The following is an 8,601-nucleotide window of genomic DNA, read 5'->3' as shown; positions in this document are numbered from 1 at the left end:
ACACCAGCAGGGTTATTAATATAAGTTTTCCGATACCCTTTTTTTTTTCTCCCGTTCCTTTCCAGTTCTGTTAGACAAGAGGGGTTCCCAAGGAAACAGGGGTATTGTAACCTGGTTTTATATATCTCCACAAAATGTCTTTCACTAAGGGTCTCATTATACTTACTCCCATTTCCTTCCTCATAGCAACTACAAGAGTAAATGAGTTGGTAGATTCATCGTTCAAGCATGCGAAGGATAATTCTTTCCTGAAAAGGTAACGCTAACATCTGCTTTATAATGCTTTGTATAAGGGAGAAATCCAGTGTAACTAATTCTTTCCGTTATTTCTGTCCCAAGTTGAAACATTCACTTGGAAAACATCTTTACGTAGCTGACATAAAAGGAACTTTAAAGTATTCTGTTATGGACCAGCAAATGGAGAAAATTAAAAACATATTCTTGGTTGAAAACCTCCACAGTACTCAGACTCTCGATGGATCAAATCAGATGTATAACCAGCAAGAAACATCTCCTGCAGGACTCTTCTGGGGGGCATTTTGCAAGGGACTCCTCAAATCCCTGTTGAGGAAGGACAAAACTTTACACTACAACAATTTGTGATTCTCAGGTCCTACACTAAGTGCTGTCAAACCACCATGGACTGGTTTACTGGTGCAGTCTTGGATCTTTCCCAGCTTTCCCCTGTCTAAATTGAGGAAGCCAAGTACACTCTATAATATCACTTATATTTTCATTTGGTTTCTTTCAGGATGACTTTGCTTGCTCTTATATGCACTTTTTTTTTTTTCTGCTCAAAGCAAATTTCTTTTAGTTGGATACTTCCCCATGAGTGATTTGAAGAATGCTAGATATTTATTTGTAAAAGTTAGCTTTCTTTATTTGGTACTATTATTTCTTCATAGAAGAGGGTTATCCATAGTTTACCAAGTGCTGCCTGTACTATAGTGTCAACTATAGTGTATAGTGTCAACTATACTCAATGAAATAGCCCCTCCCAATTTCACTGGTATCTCTTTGCAGTAGATAGAAAAACATTGGTCTTTTAGCTAGTACCCCTACTTTTTCCACCTCTCCATGCATGTGGTCAGTATCTTCACAGACTCGGAAGAAGGCGAAAGTCCTTAAATTGTGCTGAAGAGTGTAACCTAATCCTACTCACTTCCAAACCCTTTCTCTGCTCAGGAGGTACCATCAGCAAAAACCTTTTGGATTAGAGGAGTGGGAGCTCGCCCGGGGCATCACGGTTGGACTTGATGATCTTAAAGGTCTTTTCCAACCTAAACAATTCTATGATTCTATCGTGGTAGGTGCTGGGGGTATGGAGGAGCTTCAACCTTCTTCCTAAATCAGCTTGGGTGGAGAGAGATTGATTTGCCTTCTCTCAGTGAACTAAGGAGCTGGTGTCCAGGTTGTATTTTGAAATGCAACGTGAGAAAGGCCCTGGCACGTAGGTGTTCTGAAAGCACAGTTGGCTGAAAACTGAAGCAAGGCTCAGACCAATTGGATTGTTTTCTGTTTTAAGGTTGAGTTGATCAGCCTGGAGAAGAGAAGGCTCTGGGGAGACCTTGCTGTGGCCTTTCAGTACTTTCTTATGTATAAGAAAGATGGGGACAAACTTTTGAGCAGGGCCTGTAGCAATAGGACAAGGGGTAATGGTTTTAAAGTAAAAGAGGGTAGATTTAGGCTAGATAGGAGGAAGTCATTTTTTACAATGAGGGTGGTGAAACACTGGAACGGGTCGCCCAGAGAGGTAGTGGAGGCCCCATCCCTGGAAACATCCAAGACCAGGTTGGACTGGGCTCTGAGCAAGCTGATCCAGTTGAAGAGGTCCCTGCTGCCTGCAGGGGGATTGGGCTAGATGACCTCTAAAGGTCCCTTCCAACCCAAACCATCCTATGATTCTATGAATGGGACACTTGATAAACATGATTTCTAGGGCTTGGGATGTTTTGTCCAGAGCAATTCTACACAGACATACAGTTCATAAGATTGTACATATGATCTATTCTAAAAACTTTATAATGTCTCATTCCTGCAATTCTGTTTACATGCTCAGTTTCAAAGTTCTGACTGAACTAAGTGTGACATAGAACATACTGAATTAAAGGTGTAGGTAAAAGTCTTTACAGGATCTCAGTATTTTCTGCCTGAAGTGAACAATGCAGTTTTGGTTGTTGCTCAGTTAGCTGCTGAAACTCAAAGGAGGGATTTTTCAAAGAAGCTAAAAATCCCTGCATAATGAGAGTTCTTTGGTTATACATTTCTTGTCTGATTCTTGGCCTGTACCACCAACGTTTCTAAGTAACTGGGCAGTAGATTGATTCCTGTACTCTAACAGGGCCCAATCTTAACAAGTCAAGGATTTTGTTTTCAACAGTTTAGCAATTGTCCAGCTAATTTTAAATAATCTTACCAAAGCCATACAAGAGTCTATTTTTATTGGTCACTCACAGGCCATTCATTGGTATTTAATACCTTCATTGGTATTAAAAATTGTCCTGAACTTGGGCACTGTGGTTTCTTTTTAGCTGTTCCGAGTTGTCAGATACTATATGGGTTTCAAAATCCAAAATAATGAGTATATAGACATTCAACACATAAAGCACAGGCTTACATTGGCACAGGGAGTGCTTGCAATGTTATCACGTGTTCCTGTAAGGTATGGATGTAGCATTGCCTTCCTTGTTTGCTGCCTTCCAGTCCCTCTTCCCAGACCCCTCCTACATTTCTGAAACTCAAGCTGCTTCAGAAGAAACACCAGTATCCTTAGGTCCCACATGAGGTTTTGGTTTTTTTTTTTTCATTCAGTCATAAGATTGTCCTTCAGAGTTGGTACAGAGTATCCTGTACCAGATCTCAGGAATATAGTCACTCCTATTGTAGTGACAGCCTGAAAGTCCCAAATCTCCTGATTTTATACAAGATAGAAATGATTGTTTGCTCCCTTTTTTTTTAATGGAGTCTACTGTGTGATTCTGTCTCTCAATTCATGATTCATTATTAAAACTAGTAATAATATCCTGAATTATTATCATTCTTACAGTGGTGCCTAGAAAGCCTAGTCATGTAATGAAGAATCTAGTGCCCTAGATATTGATAGAAAAAATAGCACAGACAACAGCCTGTTGCCACAGAAAGCTCAGAGAGCCACACACAAAATGCAACGGGTGGGTAACTCAGATAAATGCAGTGGGTTGAAATGAGAAGACAGCAATAAGATAAAGGTAGCAACACTAAGGCGACTATTTTTTCACAGACGTTACTGTAAGATGGGGTTAAATTGACCTTTGAAGAAAAATAAGGAGAGAGGGTTTTGGAAGTGAATAGGCATTGCTGGCGAAGAACTGTTTAAGCTTTTCCCGAAGTATCACAGGAGTGGGAAGTTCTCAAGGCAACATCCATCCATGCAAAACCGGCCCGTTCCTGAGGTACTTCTTTCACTGCACCCAGTTTAACTTGTGGCCTTTCTGTTGGCGAGAGACAGAAAACACTGGTTTGACTGCTTGTTTTCCTCAAAATCCCCAAAGGCAGCTGATCTTTAGCTGTTTGGATTTTCATCTAAGGTCAATTCTTGCAGACCTGGAATATAGCAGCTTTGATAATGAAAATATGCCTGAAAGGGATGATAATTAAAGCTTAGCATATGGTATTTTCCATCCAGAAATCTACCTATCTAGGTTTCAACATCTGCTAAATGACCAGAAAATTAATCAGGAAGTTCAATTAATTCAGATAATAGGTAAAGGCAGAAGTGGTAGCACTGCTAAACTGCTTCTAAAAGCATTAAGGGTACAGGCAATTTTTTTTTTTTTTTTTTTTTTTAATTCAAGCACACAGTCTTTCATTACAATTTTAGCTCCAGTACATGAAGAAAGGAGCCAGTATTTTGTGAAAGTTCATTTTCTACTCCCGAGACAGAAGGCACTAGAATGACAAAAAGCTAAAGTCTAATTGGAAAACAATTTCTTTCTTGTGTATTGAGATCATTAGCACTTATTTGGCACTTTCTAGTACTCTTTTCCTGAAAAAGCTCCCCACGACACTAGTTGACATACCTCAGATAAAATCAAACTGTGCAGCATGAAAAGTTTATGAAGAACAGTATTAATCAACATTAATCAACTTTGGCATTTTACTAGGCTAAGGGAAAAATTGCATTAGGCCAAATGAGAGTCAGCAAATGCATGGCAACACAACGATGCCTGCTTTGTGTTCTGCTCTCTAGACCAGGATTCTGCCATACTTAAAAGCACAAGTATGATTAAAACAAGATTAATTCACTAGCTACGTGAATAAAATTACATTCATAATGATTTCCTAATAAGTAGGAAATCAAAACGTTCTGAGAAGGGATTCATGTGCACAAAAGCTTGGCTATTTTCACTAGCAATATTAGTCTAAGACAATATACAACCTTTGCGTACAACTGCTACCTTCCCTAGGCTACAGTATCTTACACATTGACATGAAAAGTTTATGTTAGGATTGCTGACAGACAGCCAAGATATTTAAAACATTAATGGATGGTAACTTTATATTTTTATTTCCAGCTTTTCCTGATGACAGTGAGGTAGGAAAGGCAGCAGCTTGGATACATTATCTGTTTTCACAGTGGCCAAAAAAAAAAGGCATTCTCTGTGAAGATGTGTCTTGCAAAGAGAGGGGTGGAAGGGAAGAGGCAATAAAATATAAGGTAATTTTTGACATTTTGTCTTGAATTTCAAAGAGGTGTATCAAAAAAAAAAAAGTGTCCTGAATTTCCTTCTTTGAATGTAAAGGGAATTATTCCACTCTCGGTGTGCAAGGAATCTCTTAGTGAGACAATATTTTAGACTATCAGCTGTTAAAGCCTGCCTTGTCCCTTATAAAAGGGACTACATCTATTAGTGGATGACACTTTCAAAAGCAGGGGATTTATGAGTTGGAAAGGAAAAGAACAGAACCAGTAATTACCCTAATATCTAGAAAGTACGCAACACTGAGCTAGAACTGCTGCTTTGCCTGTGTTTCATTAACCACCATACTACAATTCAGATTAGCGCTACAAAGCTGATGCACTACAAAGCCCACACCAGATACACTTGAGCAGAAAGGCTTCTCAGCCTCACCTCTACTTTTGCACAGGGAAGATTTCCACAGCAAATAGACGTGCTCTTCCACAGAGCAAAATGAACAGGTACTGAAGCTCTATAGCACTGACCACACAGCGGACTGAATTTGTTCTACACGTTAATTTAGGGGGGCAATAAACCTGTTGCATGTGCAAAACCAAGAAGGTATCCAGCAGCACTGAGGGTCAGATGGTTATAGTTGCTTCAGTAATGCAGTCCTGTCCTTAAATTGCTCGCCTCGTTACTGTTGTACTTCTCTCCATAGACAGATTAATAATATTTTTTTATTTTCCACCAATGTGTTACTAGCAAATATCCAAATAAATTCTGCTAGTGATCTGGGTGCATTCTTTCCTATATTTGTCTTGAACACGAGCTGTTGCTGATGAGTAGCCACCTTTCTGTGTGCATATTCTCCTCTGTGCCCGCTATTTCAAATGAGAGCAAGCAAGAAACCATCAATAATAACTGAAGGCATTTTGTTGGTGATACAATGTATTTTATAGGTGTTCACCTATCATTTTCAAAAGCATTAATGGCTGTCAGCAGTTCAAAAACCATAAAGAGTAGCCTGTAACACACCCATCTCCAAAACTCCGTCATAAAAGATACAGAAAAATTAGTTACATATGGAAATAAAGCATTGCTACTTATGTAAAAATCACTACACTCCAAGGAGTGTAGGACAAGTCAACATGTGATAAGACAGCATCAAAACCAGGCTACTTTTCTTGTCATCTAGTTTTAATGAAACTGGCAACCTGCCTTCTCCAAGGAAATAATGATTTACAGCAGTGACCTAGGGGTTTTCCCTCCTTGCTTTCCCCTAACTATACAGACCATGGATCCAGTGTGCAGGTTGCAAGCTTTACCAGTGATGTCTTCGGTAGAATAGAATAGACTATTTCAGTCAGAAGGGACCTAAAAATATCATCTAGTCCAACTGCCTGACCATTTCAGGGCTGACCAAAAGCATGTCATTAAGGGCACTGTCCAAATGCCTCTTAAAGACTGACAGGCTTGGGGCATTGACCACATCTTTCAGAAGCCTGTTTCAGTGCTTGACCACCCTCTTGGTAAAGACATGCTTCCTAATGTCCAGTCTGAACATCCCCTGGTGCAGCTTTGAACCATTCCCGCATGTCCTGGCACTGGATCCCAGGGAGAAGAGCTCAGCACCTCCCTCTCCATGTCCCCTCCTCAGGAAGCTGCAGAGAGCAATGAGGTTCTCCCTCAGCCTCCTTCTCTCCAAACTAGACAAGCCCAGAGTCCTCAGCCGCTCCTCACAGGACAGGCCTTCCAGCCCTGGCACCAGCTGTGTTGCCCTTTATTGACCAACAGAGAAGACATTTGATCTGATTTCAAAGACAACCCACTTCAATACCAAAAAAAAAAAAATTTCATTTGGGCCATTGCCTGCAGTAGGACATCAACAACCTCATTTCAAAATAGGCAGTCAGATTTTGCCAATACGGCTATTACTGAAAGCACTTCCATTGTTCAACACCTCAACCCTTCTGTTACAGAAGAAAAAGTTAAATTTTTTCTATCCATCAGCAGATGCAGCCCAGGATGTAAAAACAGGAGAGCTGCATCTAACCCGTAGTAGCAGGTGACTGCAGGCCAGCTAGCGACGACACTGCTGACTCACATCCTGAAAGCATCGAGGACATTGATGGGCACGTGACTGCTTGCTTCTCTGACAAGGAACCGTTTCTCATTTCTAGTCAGAAAGTTGCCTCCTGTGACTTTGTCCACCTGATGTAGCATCTTAGGCTTTCATCTGCTATTGCCCTGAAGTCAACACCGTTACTGTCCATGATTTCAGATCCAGCAACTATTTAACTCCACTGCTTTATGTCATGTTTTTTTCTGTATCGGTAGATAAGATGAGAAGCATATGCAAAGACGTCTCAGCTTTGCTTTAGTCTTTCACAGAATAGCTTAAAGAAGAAAAGGTAAACCTGTTCGCTACCTGACTAAACCATAGGGAGGAATATATTGTCTCGCTATCTGCTGATGCCCACATGTGCTTATCAATGATGTTTTACTACGCTCAGACCTTCATCCTCAGAAGCAGGATGAAGGTAGCATGAAGGAAGTAGCATAAAGAACCATGTTTGTGTTTACATTAACTTTTTTCCTACTCAGTTCCACATCACGCATGTACTGATTGCCTCTTGCACTTCTCCAATTTTGCTACAATGAATTCTACATTATTTCTGAAAAAGAAGAAAAATCAACACAGTATTTTTTTTTTTTCCCAAAATGGTGACGCTACATGAAGTAAAAAATACATGACAACAGAGTGGGGTGCAACAGAGTTAACCACCGGAGAAAGCAAGATCTAGGGTGATAGGAGGCAACATTTGCATGACTCAAGAAGGAATAGAAATTTCTACAGGGCATAGATTCATGAGTCAGAACCACATATAGAAAATAAGCAACAGACAAATTTTGATTTATGGAGATAGGATTCTATTGAGAGTTTCTGTTAACTGGACCATGAACTATCTGAACTTCACTCCCGTGGTTTATAACATCACCGAAACCTCTTGCTATAGTCCATTATGCATCTTCATTTTCCCCTCATTCTCACACACACAAAAATGTCGCAGGACCTGAAGGATTAATTAAATACTGAAAGGACCTAATTTATCAGATTTCTCATCACACAAGCCATTTAGAAGCATTTTACTTCAAGACATTATGTGAAGAAAAAAGCATTTCAAAGAACCGATAATCAACTAGTCCACCAGACAACATGTAACAGTTGTAGTATTTTCTGTGTAAATGAAATTAGCTGATAGCTGAGAATAGGATTTTGAAAATCCTCTAAGCACCAGATATGAACAAATAGAGGAAAAGCTAAATTAACCTGCTTAATTCTGAGTATACTAGAATACAAATTGCCAGAATTATGCGGAGTACACACGCGCGCGTGCACACCCCCCACACAAAGGCAAACCCATATTTTTCCCCATTTCTGAAACTAGTACCTTGCTGTGTTGGGTTGCTTAGGAGACTCTGATCCAAACAGTTATGTCAGCAGGATTATGCAAGCTCCCGACAGGTCTACCAAGGCTGGGTGCATCAAAGATAGAGGCCAGACAGAAATTTCTCTCTCGATTCTTCAAGCGTGGGAGCTGGATGCAAGGCTGACCACCTTCCTCTTTAAAAATATTACTGGCTAAGTCTTCACTTTGTCTCCATGACAATTTCCATCTCAGTTCCTTGGATTAGTGGATAGTCCCAAATCAATCTGTGCAACAAGCATCAGTCCAATCCTGCCTCAGCAAGGAGCTTGAACCTTGAAGTAGCTGCTGCTCCAGCATCACTCCATATTATGTATAAGATTCTGGCATGTACATACAATGCTGCAAGCTGGAAAAATCAGCTCAAGTTATGAGGGAGATGGAAAATTACAGTATTGATATTCTCAGCATGAGTGGGTACAGATGGTCAGGAACAGATTGTATCAAATTGA

This window comes from Egretta garzetta, unplaced genomic scaffold (genome assembly GCF_000687185.1).
Source record: "Egretta garzetta isolate BGI_Z169 unplaced genomic scaffold, ASM68718v1 scaffold154, whole genome shotgun sequence".
Lineage (NCBI taxonomy): Eukaryota > Metazoa > Chordata > Aves > Pelecaniformes > Ardeidae > Egretta > Egretta garzetta.
The sequence above is the reverse complement of the archived record's forward strand: the minus strand, read 5'-3'. Positions refer to the sequence as shown.